The sequence below is a fragment of the Macrobrachium rosenbergii genome, chromosome 3 (genome assembly GCF_040412425.1).
Source record: "Macrobrachium rosenbergii isolate ZJJX-2024 chromosome 3, ASM4041242v1, whole genome shotgun sequence".
Classification (NCBI taxonomy): Eukaryota; Metazoa; Arthropoda; class Malacostraca; order Decapoda; family Palaemonidae; genus Macrobrachium; species Macrobrachium rosenbergii.
Window position 1 is genome coordinate 10,711,198 of NC_089743.1, and position 15,503 is coordinate 10,726,700.

Here is a 15,503-nt window from a genome sequence, read left to right on the forward strand (position 1 = left end):
ACAATTATCCAAACATGATTTTGTTTCCATTATAGTAGAACAGTCAGTTTTTGTGTTTTCACTAAGTTCAGTAACAGCAACTATTAATTGCCATAATGTAAGTACTGAAATTAATTTCAATAATGTCCATGCTTTTGATAAGACTTGCAAGTTAGTTATTCCTAATAAATTATATTATGAACCTCATGTCTTCACAGAAATCACAATCCATAAAAATAAGCCCTACATGAACTACTCTAGTGAAGTTAAAGAATTTAAACTGTCTCAGTTAGAGTTAAAACAAATAAATGAGTTGGCTTTAGTAGATGAATTTTTCTATTACAAAGAAAATGTTTCACCAATTCTGTCTCTGTTCAATTTGGTCATAATCATTATTGTAATAATAGTGTTTGCAATTTTGGTCAAACGTGTGGTAATTTCAAATATTGAGCAGATTATAACAGAAATAAAGAGGACCAATGAAGAGTAAAATGGTCTTTTACACATATGTGTGTGTGTGTGTGTGTGTATACACACACACACACACACACATATACAGGCACTGATACTGTTTTTGGAATTAACCTGCAAGTTCAAAGGGTCAAAAGTGTTTGTCTGCTTGATACTGGAAACTATTGTAAGTATTAAGATTTGCCCCCCCCTTGGAAAATATGCTGTGGGCGCCCATGAAGCCCAGTGTAAACCTAAAGGGGGAGCCATATCAAAGCCCCCCTCAACCCCCGCCTCTAACCAGAACTCCCAGCCTACCCAGACCGTAACTGCTCCTCGTAGAGATTATAGCAAAGTTTATTGTCGCACTGGTAATCAGTACGGGCATTCCAAGAATTTCAAGGATTGTCCTGGAAAGAAATCTGCCACAGTTGTTGCTCTATCGGCACTCATTCATCTTCATTAGGACCCCCATCTGAAGGGCCTATTTGTGTTGCATCTCCTCGAGGTCATTATCGTGCTTGACAGGTCTCTGCATTTGAAGACACTGGCACTCAGATCTCCCTTATCAGGCGAAACAAAGTACCCAGTGGGGCCATCATTGAAGATAACAAGCCTGTAACTACTGAAGGTATTGATAATTGGAGGGTGACACTCCTGACTGTCCGATTGAGGGTCACTAGGTCCCACGAAAGTAGGATTTGTATGCTTGGAGTAGCCAATAAGATTCCTCGATGCTACGACCTCCTCCTAGGACAGGACTATTTTTCCCAACCCCATCCCAGGCCTTCCATGGGTCCTGCCCATTTCGAGTCTCCATCAGGCGCTGATGATCACTCCATCCCTGCCACTGAGCCACAGCCAGTGCCTGTCTGGCTAGTGCAGTGCTCCACCCAGTCTGGTTGTTGAGCCCACATCAGAGCCACATTCTGGTTCCTTGCATATTGTACAAACTTGGACATCCGGCACTCTTGGCCACAAGTGAGCGTGTGTTTTTCTTTATTTGCTGTCCGTTAGTGGTGAATTCCGGTTGCACACATAATAAAACAGGTGAGTCCCTTAGTTAGCCACTGCTAACTGTAACAATATATACAGTATATATATATATATATATATATATATATATATATATATATATATATATATATATATATATTATATATATACATATACATATATGTATATAATTCAAGAGAGAGGGTCAACCAGTAAGATCATACCCTCTTTTAACATACCCGACATTCGCATAAAGTTGAAAGCCTTATTCCTCCTAAACAACAATCGAAGAGTAACCATTGTGTTTTGTGACGCCATTTCCACATGATGAAGAATGCCATCGATGTCTCTTGGACCGTTTTTCAACTGAATTTACCTGCAAAACTTACCGTTATTAATGAAAACATAGCTACTGTATTAATTAGTTATGAAGACTATAAATCACCATCCTGAAATATTAGCTGTCCGCCGATAGAGAGTCATTTCTGGATGTATGTAACAACTCCCAAACAAAGCTGAAGGCCTCCATTCATGCAATAAAGCTATGTATAATTTGGCCGAAACAACGGGGGTTAGTGCTCTTTTTTGCAACCGTTTTTTTCTTTTTTCGTTTTGTTGTCTATGATTTCCTAAGTAACATCATTTTCATAACGGTGATGGGAGGGTTTGCTAATCTTAAAGTTGTTATACGATAGTAGTTCTTTATTTAGTAGTGTGGAAACTGCTTTTATTATACATTTAATCGCAAATGTTTAATTTTCCGAGCCTCAGTGAGTTCAGTCATGACTGTACTGTCTTCTGTCAAGACTTCAAACGATCACCTTTCCTGTAGTATGATTTTCTATGGTGTAACTTTCCATTAGGGCAGAACGAGAAAGAAAACGTCTTAGGGATAATGCCTTATGAAGCGTCCGATCACAGTTTCCACAGAGAAACTGCCGGTTTTGAACGAGAAACAGATGAACATGCAAGCGAGTATTATGACAATGGGAAGGAAACTTTCTTGAAAACAAGTCTTATTAAGTAGACTGCTGAACCAGCACTATGAATTTTGTACAGAATCCTTTCTATTTGCCGAATGATATGTTTTCTTCAGAAGAAAAGGGATGAAGCAAATATCCAAAGGCCATTAAAATCTTGTGGTGTATATTTCTTAAATTCAAAATCAGGGTTGGGCCACATGCTCTGCCCCAACACCTGTGCATCTTCTAGTGGCGAAAGGTGCAGCGAATGGAGTAATTAGGTAGTTTCTTTCGTTTTCGTATGAGAGATCTCTCATTAAGAGAACTTTTTCCCTATCCTATATATCTCCCTTTTTGCATGGGACTTGTTTGAGTTGGAAGATCTTCCCCAACTGTTCCATTTATCTGAAATTTTTCGTCTGAGGAGTTTTCCTTGTATTTTTCTGTGCGGCACTATTTTCAGGTTAGGAATATTTAGATTTCTGAACCCTTTTTCATTTTACTAATACGCGTGGAGCACTATTTATACAAAAGACAAGATTTAAAGACATGATTGTTATCATCATTTTAAACTTACATTTTACCGCGGCATTTAGAAAATAACTTTTTTTGGGGGGGTCAAAGTTACCCTTGACAACCAGTAATCTACTACCTGGCTGCGCTTGACAGATTCGGTTCTATAGCGATTTTCCGATATTACATTTAAAAAAATATTAGATCTGCAATCTCCCTCATCATTCTCCAGGGTTCGGACCATTGGTAGTGTGAGTTAGAATTCAATAGCCACGCCCGTATCTCAGCGTGCACGACCAGAACTCTTTAACTCATATTTTGTAAAGGCATGCCATGACTATAATGCTGCTAGTACTAATGGAAGCTGGAGCACACACACACACACACACACACACACACACACACACACACACACACACACACACTCTCTCTCTCTCTCTCTCTCTCGTATGCATGAAAGCATAATTAGAGCGTTAGCCCACGTAGCCAGGTGGGTAAACGCGACCTCGTTCTGATATACCAAATGCGGCTTCGAAACCTGCTACTGATGGTAGAATTACTTCGTTATTTCCCCTTTTGGACCTTTAGGCTTTGTAGAGAAAAGCGTCTCCAAAAAGCATGTCACACACCTACAATATGTACAAATATGAAACTATACATCATATACATACATGAACACCCATATAAATTAAGAGGGTAAACTTTATGCAAGGTCTCACCGTTAGTTGCGAAATATTTTTATTTGAGTGCTTAACAATCCCATCAATACAAAACCATCCAATTTGAAAAGACTAGGCATATGTCCCCATGATAAAATTTTATAAGAGCTGATTCTCGTACGTTACTTTTTTGTATACGCGTTACAAGACGTTATAATTTGCACTTTTGCCAGTCAGCGTGGTGATCAAAATTCCTCTTATGTAAAAATATAGCACTGAAAGACTGAAAAATTCTTACACTATACTGATGCTGTACATTTAGATCTTTGCTAGTTTAACCATTATACATACACATACACATATATGTATATATATACAATATATATATGTGTGTGTGTGTGAAAGAATGTCTAAATATATACTAGTAAGTCTTATCTACCTTTCTTTTTCATATTTATAAATAACATTCTGAATTTCTGTAAATATATTATTAACGTCACCTTGCATTTGGCTATTTGCTTTTTGACGATGCAAATTTCTTTTTTCACTGTTTTGTTTTCGAATTTTAGCTTTGAAATGTATGTTTATATTTTTACTGTAATCAAAAATAATTAGAATGGCCATTTTTTTAAACAGCTGATCTTATTAAGTTTTGAATCGTCTTACTTGTTTGTAGTAAGATTGGACTTGCAAGACTGTTTTATCATTGCTTATTTTAACTGCTGCTTTATCTGTAAATGATTTTCTTCTTTTTCTAAAGTAAGGTTTTATTATGTGCAAAAATGTTCTTACTATACTCAGTGTACCAAGAAAATGTATAATAATTACAAGAAAGTACTTGTTAATTAGTTTTTCATTTTCTCCTCTTTGTATGAAGCCACATATATATATATATATATATATATATATATATATATATATATATATATATATATATATATATATATATATATATATATATATATATATATATATATATATATAAACATTAAGCTGCAAATGTCGTTTAATACCCAATTCGCTCTACCTCGGAAATAATACTGAAGGGGAATTATAAGTGATAAGTGGTAGTCGCCAGGTGACTACCATTTATCAGTCATAATTCCCCCTTCGTATTATTTCGGAGGTGGAGCGAATTGGATACCAAACGAAATTTGTTCCTTAATGTTTGTGAATGAAAAAAAAATGTCACGGTGTAGTGTGATAAAATTTATATATATATGTATAAGTATACAGTATGTACATATATATATATATATATATATATATATATATATATATATATATATATATATATATATATATATATATATATATATATATATATATATAAAATTGAAGCTAAACACGATTTAGGAATCCCCATTTTGAGCTAATATAACAACGAAGAGAGATAAACAGTGAAGTATGGATGTTGAAAGAACATAGAAACTAAGGTATATACAGACGCAAAAATAAATATATCACAAGATAAATAAACATAACTTTAACAGAGTTAAAGAGGGTAATAAATAATTTGTGCAATGTGTATAAACAGCATAACCTCAACGGCCGTAGTAGCTGAAGAAACTTCTTCGACCGCTTACGACACAGCAATGTCGCAGAGTTAAAAAACGACCCTTTTTCAATGATGTCGAAGTAATGGGTCAAGACCTCCGCCATGATTTTAAAGCTGTCGCTATTTTGAGAGGCGCATTAATTCAGTGGAGACTTTTGAGAGGTATTTACGTCAGTATTCCTGCTTCTTCTACGTCTTCTGATGATGCTAATATATACTATATTCTTAACCTCTGATAAACTTTTAATATAGCTATCGCTGGTTTTCCAATACCTATAGTATTGCTGTTATCATTATTATGAACACAATGTTAGATTATTTTATTATTATCATCATTATTTCTATTTTTATAATTTTTATTGGTAACAAAATTATTATGATTTTTTTCCCAAAAGTAAACGAATGCTTTGCAGATCTTCAAAGAGCGTATTTTCCAACTTTTACGTTAGTTTACAAAAACCTCTGTGTACTGATGTGACATTTGCCTCAATCCAATAAACAAAAATATTTCTGTAAGAAAACTCCAATAAAAAAGAAAGTGGACTTCGGCATTCAAAGGCTTGACTTTGATGAAAAGGGTTATTACTTTTCCTTGGAAGAATCATCGACCGTTGATGAGGCTGTCCTTTCAGTCTTAATCTGTCATCTGTTACTTCTCCCACAACGCCCCAACCCTGCCCCCGCCCCCATTCCCGAGGAATTAGACAATGCACCGAAATTCCGTAAGGAATTACATATGAGCTGAGCCACACGTCTGGTATTTCTTCACCATTATCGTCGGCATTTTCTTTTTCGCCTTTGCCAATGACTTTTCGGGGACTAGCTCACAGGAAGGGCTGAAACGGTGAGCTAGGAAAGAGTAATTGAATATACTACACACACGCAGGCATACACTCAGAAACTTTCATTGAAATGACTTTTGCCTCTTCTAATGCTTCATGAAATCGTTCAGAGGAACTGTTTATCTTTTAGAATTGTGGAGGGACGATTTAAAGTTGTCTTATTTAGACCCTAATGAAGAAGCCTGAAACAAAAATCATCGCATTTGGTGGAGAGACAGAGACAGACAAAACGTTCCAAATGTAAGAATAGAAAGAAAGAAAAAATTACCTGTAATATAAGGATAATGAACAACTTCAATGACAGAATTATTATATTTTAAACAAGAAGGAATCAGTTACTCATGAAATTCAGCAGTTACGGGTTTTTAGAACAGAATGTTATGAAGTATTAACTAAATTGGATGACACTAGAATCATCACAGAATCTTTGAAAATAGGAATCCTGGCGAATGGAACGGGACCTGCGAAGAGAAAAAAACAGCCAACCGTCTATATAATGGAACTGAAACGATGAGGTATTTGGTATGATTCCAGTGAAAGGGCTCCACTAACAAAACGTTTTCTCTGCCCCAGTTCGATTTACCGTCTAGAACTGCAAAAATTGCTTACGTCATGATAAGGTTAGATTGTGGTTGAGCCTCAGATGAGGAATGGAATGAAAAGAAGCAGGATCATTAGCGAATGAATAAATGGACTCAAAGAAATTTCTGATTAAGTGGGAGAAAAAAAAAGGGCATATCTCTGATGAACATCACTGGAAATAAGGAAAGTTGCAGAAGTAGCACAAACAACGAGACCAAAGGTAGAGTGGTTAGACATGATTTGGTATACACTGCAAAGCAGTGTAGTTATGAAAAAGGACGCTTCTTTAACAAAACCATCTGCCAAACCTTTTGAGGTGACAAGATCAATGATTTAAGGTTCTCGAAAATTTTGATGTGATCATCTGTGAGCGAGATAGAGAAATCATCAACCAATATAGGATATACTGATAAATATATCAATATTGTAAATATTCAGTGTAAGTGTAACCTTTTAATAAAGTCACTATAAAAACTTGCTCTTAAGAAACTCTCATCGCCAGAGTAGCAACATTGTTTGCATAACCTCACGTGTGGTACGTGATTAACTTGATTTGGGGCAGACATGTAAGGAATTAAATATGAATATATTAGATTAGATATTCAATTATAACTGGTCAAAAGACTAATATTCTTTTTTAGACACCTAAGCGAAAAGTTACATAGAACTAATGGTTCCCATAGTAATATAATAATATGTAACAAAATTGTTACTGGAAATCCGTTAGAATCGGCACTGATACACGTAACAACTAAAAAATATTAATTCAAGTCAAGATTTGCATATGGATAAGATGGTCGAAGGAGCTTTATGGGAGATTATAAAGAAATGCAGTAATTCTTGTTAATATCCTTTGCCTCTTTCTGATTAATCTAGTACCTGACTTAATCCAAGACAATTCCTCTAATCTGTCTGACGAGGTACCTCAACTGTACTGGCTGTTGTAAGCATTTAAATGGTATGTACAGTACTCCTATAATATCAGTTGCTTGTAAAACCAAGACTTTGTTGTAATATATTTTTCACTGCACGCAGTTTGCCTGAAGATTCCTTAGAGTAAAGGCGAAAGATCTTGCACTCCATTGTTTCAATTTCCTCTTGGTCATATACTCTATATCATGTTATTATTCCTGCTAAAGAAGTCTCACACACACACACACATATATACTTATATGTGTGTGTGTGTGTGTGTATGCGTGTGTGTGGGCGTAACTTGCTTAGTGTACCAGGGAAGGTAAATGGCAGAAATCTGACCAAGAAGGTAAAAACAGATAGGACACGGTCTGATGGGAAAAGAACAATTTGGGTTTGGACAGGGAAGAGGGTGTTTGGCTCAAATGTTTTTATGAAACACTTATGTGAGAAGTTTCAAAGTAAAAGGAAAAATTTGTACGTAGCATGACGTGGATGAAGAAAAGATAACCAATGAATTGATGGAGAGGCAATGTGGAAGATGTTGTGGATACAAGCTCAGAGAGTAAATAGTTGAGAGAGATAAAGAGTTTTTAGGATGGAGGTAAAGTATGTGTTTGTAATGTGAGAGTGGCTGGTCTGAAGTAAAAATGGGGTTTAATAAAAAAAAATGGGCTGTTTAATATCTGTGGATGGAGTGACGCCAGAAAAAATTAAGTATACCTTAATTTAGCCAGACCACTGAGTTGATTAACAGCTCTCCTAGGGCAGACCCGAAGGATTAGACTTATTTTACGTGGCTAAGGATCAATTGGTTACCTAGCAACGGGACCTACAGCTTATTGTGGAATCCGAACCACATTATAGCGAGAAATGAATTTCCATCATCAGAAATAAATTCCTCTAATTCTTCATTGGCCAGTCGGAGAATCGAACGCGGGGCTAGGAGAGTGCGATATCGACCTATCCAATGAGGAACTTACGTGACGTCAGAAGACACTAAAAAAGACAGCAAACGTTGGTGCTCAGTTGTGGGATAAGAAGATGGGCTAAGAATGCAATGTGGAATGGCTGATGTTCGCAGACGATACAGTACTGATTAGGGTTAGTGAAGAGAAACTGCAAAGATTAGTTAAAGAATTTTAACGTGTTTCCATGAGAAGAAAGTTGAGTCAACATGAGCAAGAGTAAAGTCACGATGATGAAAGGGACTTGGAAGATGGAGCAGTGATTAGTATGGACGGTGAGAGAATGGAAGCATTAGAGACTTATAAGTGTCTGGGAGAAAAGATTTTAGATGATGGCGGAAGAGAAAAGTGGTGAATCCCAGAGAAGGTGGAGCAACATGAATATCAGGATGCATGGAAAAGATTGGATGTATACTTTGAGATACTTTGAGTGTCTATGAAAGCCAAGATTAGATGGATGAAGAATTGCTGAGCCAACTCTCCTGTGAAAGGAAAGTGATAATTGTAGAGAGGAAATGTTCACTTAACATTTGTGGTATAGGAAGAATAATATTGAAAGGATGAGAAAAGTGTAGATTCTTAGGAGTGGAAAAGGTGGGCTGGTGAGCCTTCTGTGCAACAGTCGGCTGAAAGTAAGGTTTGACTCCCAAAAAATCGCTACAAAAGGTTTCTCAACTGGTTATTGTAGTATCAGGTGTGCTTAATGTCTACCACAATCTGACAGTGCAAAAGGTCTGATATCCAAGATGGCGTTGTTAGGGCGTCAAATCGCCTCTCCTTTCTTGTGTTTCTCCCTTCATATGTACATTAATCACGTCATGTATATTACCTGTCATTATTTTAGATTCTTTATGTACCTCATCCTATGCATCATTGTACGGCGTTTCCGCCGATATGTATATCTACCTTTTATATGCCCTGTAATGAATATTGTACGTATTTTTTTGCTTGTCAGAAAACACAAATTCTGTATGGATGCAGCGGGGGGGGCATCGGGTCGCCCGCTACCTTTCCGCCCGCTTTTTGCTTTATAGACACCTGTCAAGAATAATAAATAATCAGTCTCTCTTCTGACATTTCTCTTGAACCTCACAGCGTCTATAATAGCCCGTAAATCCTTAAAATGCCCGTCACTCTTCATTATTCAAACTAGATAAGTAATGCTGGTGCCTAACACCTTATTTTGGGAATCTGGAAGCCCAATTAGCATATCTACATTATAATGAAGTGGATATATACTCACAAAATCCAAGATTTTCATAGTATGGCCACCATACTATGAAGATTCCATTATTCATTCTAATTTATTTTATACAAGTAATTTAGTGTCTAAACACCTGTTTGGGTGATTTGGGAATCTAAATTGCATGTCTGAATTACAGTATATTGAAGTAGATCTAATTACATATATACTAAAGTTTAATATTTAATATGGAGGATCAGTATGGCTGACAAACAAAAACAAGAATAGTTACTTATTTTAACCCATTTTACACAGGTAAATTTACTGTCTAAACCCCTGTTTTGGGAATCTAGGAGTCCAATAAATTTATTTTAATCATCATATATTACAATGATTGCATATTTATAAAATCTAAGATGGAGGACCAATATGGCCGTCAAACTATAAAAAATCATCATTATTCATTTCAACTCCTATTACAGAAGTAAAGTTGCTGTCTAAACCCGTGTTTTGGGTATATGGCAATATCTGACTTACAGTAAACTGAAGTGATTATAATACAAAATCAATGATGGAGGAGCAAAATAGCTGCCATATTATGAAAATCCCCATTACTCATTTCAGTCTACTTTACTCTACATCCCTTTTTAGGAATCTGGAAATCCAACCAACTCTGAATAACAGTACATTTAAGTGATTAGATTTTTCAACATCTAAGATGGGGGACCAATAAGGCCACCAGACTTAGTGTAGTGATTACTGGTAATGTGTTATCACAAATCCTATATTATAAATTTCTAAAAAAAACATGTTTACAAATATTCATTGTCGCTCTCGTCTTCTTGTAAAGCTTGATTATGTGGATTCTCACAGCTCTCAACTTGACATGGTGCACAAGCAGGTGTGCATGGTAGTTCATAGCCTTTACAACTGCAACGCATTTGACATTCAGTTTTGCAATTACAGTGGACCATCTGAAGGAGGCTTTCTGGTGCAGCAGTTTTCTTGCTTATAATTGGCACAAACTGACTGTCCTCCAGTTTCCATCCCCAATCCACTACATTTATGTCACTTTCGTTTCTAGTCCACACCATGATCTGGTAATACACTCTAAAGCTATGATATTTTGTCGAGGACTTGGTGGGTGGGAGGCGTTCTGGGGTAACAAATGGCTTGGCAGAGGCAAAATTTTTTTTTTTTTATCAAAACATTGTAACGCAAAGATGAAAGTGAATCAGTACTCTTGCCAATTATGAGCAAGAAAACTGCTGCACCAGAAAGCCTATTTCAGATGGTCCACTGCAATTGCAAAACTGCCTGTCAAATGCGTTGCTTTTGTAAAGGCTATGAACTACCATGCACACCTCCTGCTTGTGGACCATGTCAAGTTGAGAACTGTGAGAATCCACACAATCAAGCTTTACAGGAAGAAGAAAGCGACAATGAATATTTATAAACATGGTTTTTTAGAAATTTATAATATAGGATTTATGATAACATTTTATCAGTAATCACTAAACTAAGTTTGGTGGTCTTATTGGTCCCCCATCTTAGATGCTGAAAAATCTAATCACTTCAATGTACTGTTATTCAGATAAGCTGATTGGATTTCCAGATTCCCAAAAAGGGATTTAGACACCAAATTTATGTGAGTAAAGTAAACTTGAAACGAGTAATGGGGATCTTCATAACTGACAGCTATTTCGATCATTGATTTTGTATTTATATATATAATCACTTCAGTTTACTGTAAGTCAGATAGGCTGACTGGATTGCCATATCCCCAAAACACGGGTTTAGACAGCGAGTTTACTTCTGTATTATGAGTTGAAATGAATAATGATGATTTTGTGTAGTCTGGCAGCCATATTGTCCTTCATCTTAGATTTTATAAATATACAACCATTGTAATATATGGCGATTTAAATAAATTTATTGGCTGCCTAGATTCCCAAAACAGGGATTTAGACAGTAAATTTACCTGTGTAAAATGAGTTAAAATAAGTAATTGTTTTTGTTTGGCAGCCATATTGATCCTCCATGTTAAATTTCGTATATATGTAATTAGACCTACTTCAATGTACTGTAATTCAGACATGCTCTTTGGATTCCCAAATTTAGACTCTAAATTTACTTGTATATAATAAATCAGAATGAATAATGGAGATTTTCATAGTATGGTGGCCATACTATGAAAATCTCGGATTTTGTGAGTATATAATCACTTCATTATAATGTAGATATGCTAACTGGGCTTCCAGATTCCCAAAATAATGTGTTAGGCACCAGCATTACTTATCTAGTTTGAATAATGAAGAGTGACGGGCATTTTAAGGATTTACGGTCTATTATAGACGCCATCTTTGAAATCAGACCTTTTGCACGGTCAGATTGTGGTAGACTTTTGATATGTTATTAAGCACACCTGATACTACAATAAACAGTTGAGAAACGTTTTGTAGCTGTTTTTTTTGAGCTAAGGTGCTTTTTTTTCATAAATGCAGCCGACTACAACTATATGAAGAAGCTAATGCTGTATAGGATTTTTACACAGTGGTTTCATCCACGAATCGGTAGTTTAAATGTGAATTAGGCAGTGATCGTTGCACTTTCTCTTCTTGGGGACAACCCTCTATTAAAGGACAGGGGTTGATAATGAGAATAATATTAATAATTATGTATGTGAATCTGTATAGATATATAGGTATATATACATATGTATGTATGTGTATATATATATATATTATATATATGTAAACGTAAAAGGGTTTGCATTAGACATTAGGGACGCTTGCAAATGCCGAGTCGTCTGCTTAAGCACATCTAAATAGTAGCCTACTGTTCTCAGTACCCAACATTTCAAGCTTTCGTTTTTTCTTATTTCAGAATCTTCAGGATGTGAAATAACACGTTAGTGTTCACTAATCAATGAGGTAATGTAATTCATTATCAAGCATGTTTGCCGTAACATTTTGCATAGTTGGAGTAAACTGAATGCGAAGTCTTGGTTCATCCAACGTTTTGTGTCGAAACCGGTTCTGACCCATAGGGGGTCTCGATCTTTGTTCTCATCACGCAATTTGCCAGCAACAACCAGGGCCAACGGAGCTCATTGATTCTGGTTAGAATAGTAATGAATCTGATGACGTCCTGTTTTCTCTTAGTTCCGCATTTCGTAATGCAGGCTATCGAGCAGTTCGTGACCACAGGCTTTTAGGCGATCGCTTCGTAGACGTCCTGTGTTTGCCCTCTAATTCTGATCCTCCCTTTTAGCTCATCGAAATGAAGCACTAATGGGTCTCGTAATACATAAATGATTGCAGAGCTAATATTTGCTTTCATTAAGAGAACGATATCGGAAAGGCAAAAAAAAAAAAAAAAAAAAAAATGGAGGTGGGCGGGTGTGATTTATTAATGAAGTTAGTTCTGTTCAAATTCATGATAATTTGAAATGCAAATAATTTATAATGAAGCAATGTGCTGACAAGGGAATGACTGTTCAGAATGTTTAGCTTTCATTAAAGATATTGTTCCTATTGGTATTCTTTTAAGAACGTTTCAAATACTTCTTTACAGCTAACTGGCTCCATATATATATATATATATATATATATATATATATATATATATATATATATATATATATATATATATATATATATATATATACATATATATATATATATATATATATATATATATATATATATATATATATATATATATATATTATACACACACATACATATATATATATATATATATGAATATTATATACACATATATATAAACAAACACATACATTATATATATACATACATAAATATGATGTACAATCACTCAAAAATGTTTTGCAACATACTTCAAAACTTTTCGGACAACAGCTTATCATAACGACATATGGCGCTATTTGGCAACTCAGTTGTAAGCGCATGAAACAACTGGACACTATAGTGGTGGGTCCGAGAAATTACCTGCAGTTTCCCTTAAACACGGCTTTTTCTGATACTGCTTTCTGTTGTCATACCTTACTTAATTAAAGGATGTTACTATAATACTTCAGAGGTCATCGCTGTTCTTGTTTTAATATTTTCATCTCCAACTGCCATCACTATCGTTGTTTTATCTCATTCATATGTGTGAACTTTGTTAGACATAGGCCTACGACTGTTACAAGTTGAACTGTTAGTCTTATTAACATCAACTAATACGACTTTTGTAAAAATTTGCTTGCACATTATTATTAACCAAATTTTTTAATGACTAATCCTATGTATATCGTGAACTAGTGAAACTTAATATAAAATATACTGAACTAGACTAACAGATTTCACGTCTATTTTTGTAATACATAGAATATAATATATATATATATATATATATATATATATATATATATATATATATATATATATATATATATATATATATATATAACTATAATGCCGTTATCATGTGTAATTTCTCATTTCTTTCATTGCTACTTAGGCCTATCAATTTGATGCCTCTTATGAAGTTAACTGAATATATAACGACTATTTTTATATTTCTTATTATCCAAGTTTCTAAAGAATTAAAATTAGCAAGAAGTTCAACATAAAATAGTTAATGCTAAATGCCAGCAGTAAAGAAGACTACCATGCTCATCAGTGGAGAATGTCTCCTCCTGATCGCAAAAAGATGACTTATAGAAATCATTGGCCACTGGATTATATTATAACGCAAACCCTAACCTCTATGAAGTTTTTCTTGGCAGGAATATGATGAAATAATATCTTGGTCTCATGTAGCCTGTTACGAATGGTTTGAGCAGCAACTTGAAGGGAGAGCGTAATGTTCTCTCTTTATAGCAACCCTGGTGGAGTTAGGTGGAGCTCCTTGATGCCTCCTTCAGTGATCATCCGATGATGATCCTTAATAGCAGTGCAACAATGGGGTCATCCTCCACTTTTTACAATGAATTTATCCTATTTCCTCGTTCTCTCTGTTCTTGTATCCCTCTATACATGGTTGTTTTATTTACGCTAAGCTGCTGAGCAATATCTACGATAGAAACATTAGTCTTATGCAAGCTAATGATTGTGGTGCGGCTGAGTTTGTTGCCCATCTTATCGGTGCAAGTGACGATACAGTTCAGTTTAACTTTCCTGCCCGAATGTGGAGTCATACGATAACATACGACGTTATGAGATTTTTTCTTTTTTGTTTTTGACAACGATAATGGTTGAATTCTTTCTTTCTTTATTTATATATAATTTCATTGATGATTATTCTATATTATCTTATTAGTCAATAAGCTTTTATCTGGATTCGAAATATAGTTTCTTCATTGACTCTTTTGCCCAATCATCTGAAGTGAAATTTTTCAAAATGTTTTGTCATTTTGCATAATTTGAATTTTTCACTCACCATTCTTTTTTATATTGTTAACCGTATGATTAATAACCAAAATCGAATAAGATTACATTTCCTTGTAAATATCAAAAGAACAAATTACTGTTAGGTGAACGAAAACTTCTGGAACATGTTGCAAAACATTTTTGAGTGACTGAACATATATACCTATTTATTTAAATATTCATATATATATATATATATATATATATATATATATATATATATATATATATATATATATATATATATATATATATATATATATATATATATATATATATATATATATGTGTGTGTGAGTGTGTATTTTATATGTATATTACTTATTTTGTTTAGCGCAATTTCTATCCCTTAACTGCACTCCGGTCATATTTTAAATTGTATAAGCCTAATGGTAGCTTGCACAAAGTAATCTTATTCCCTGTGAATTTTTAATCATATTGAATTTTAATTAATGATAATAATACTGTTAGAAAACAAATCACTAAATCCGAATTGGATT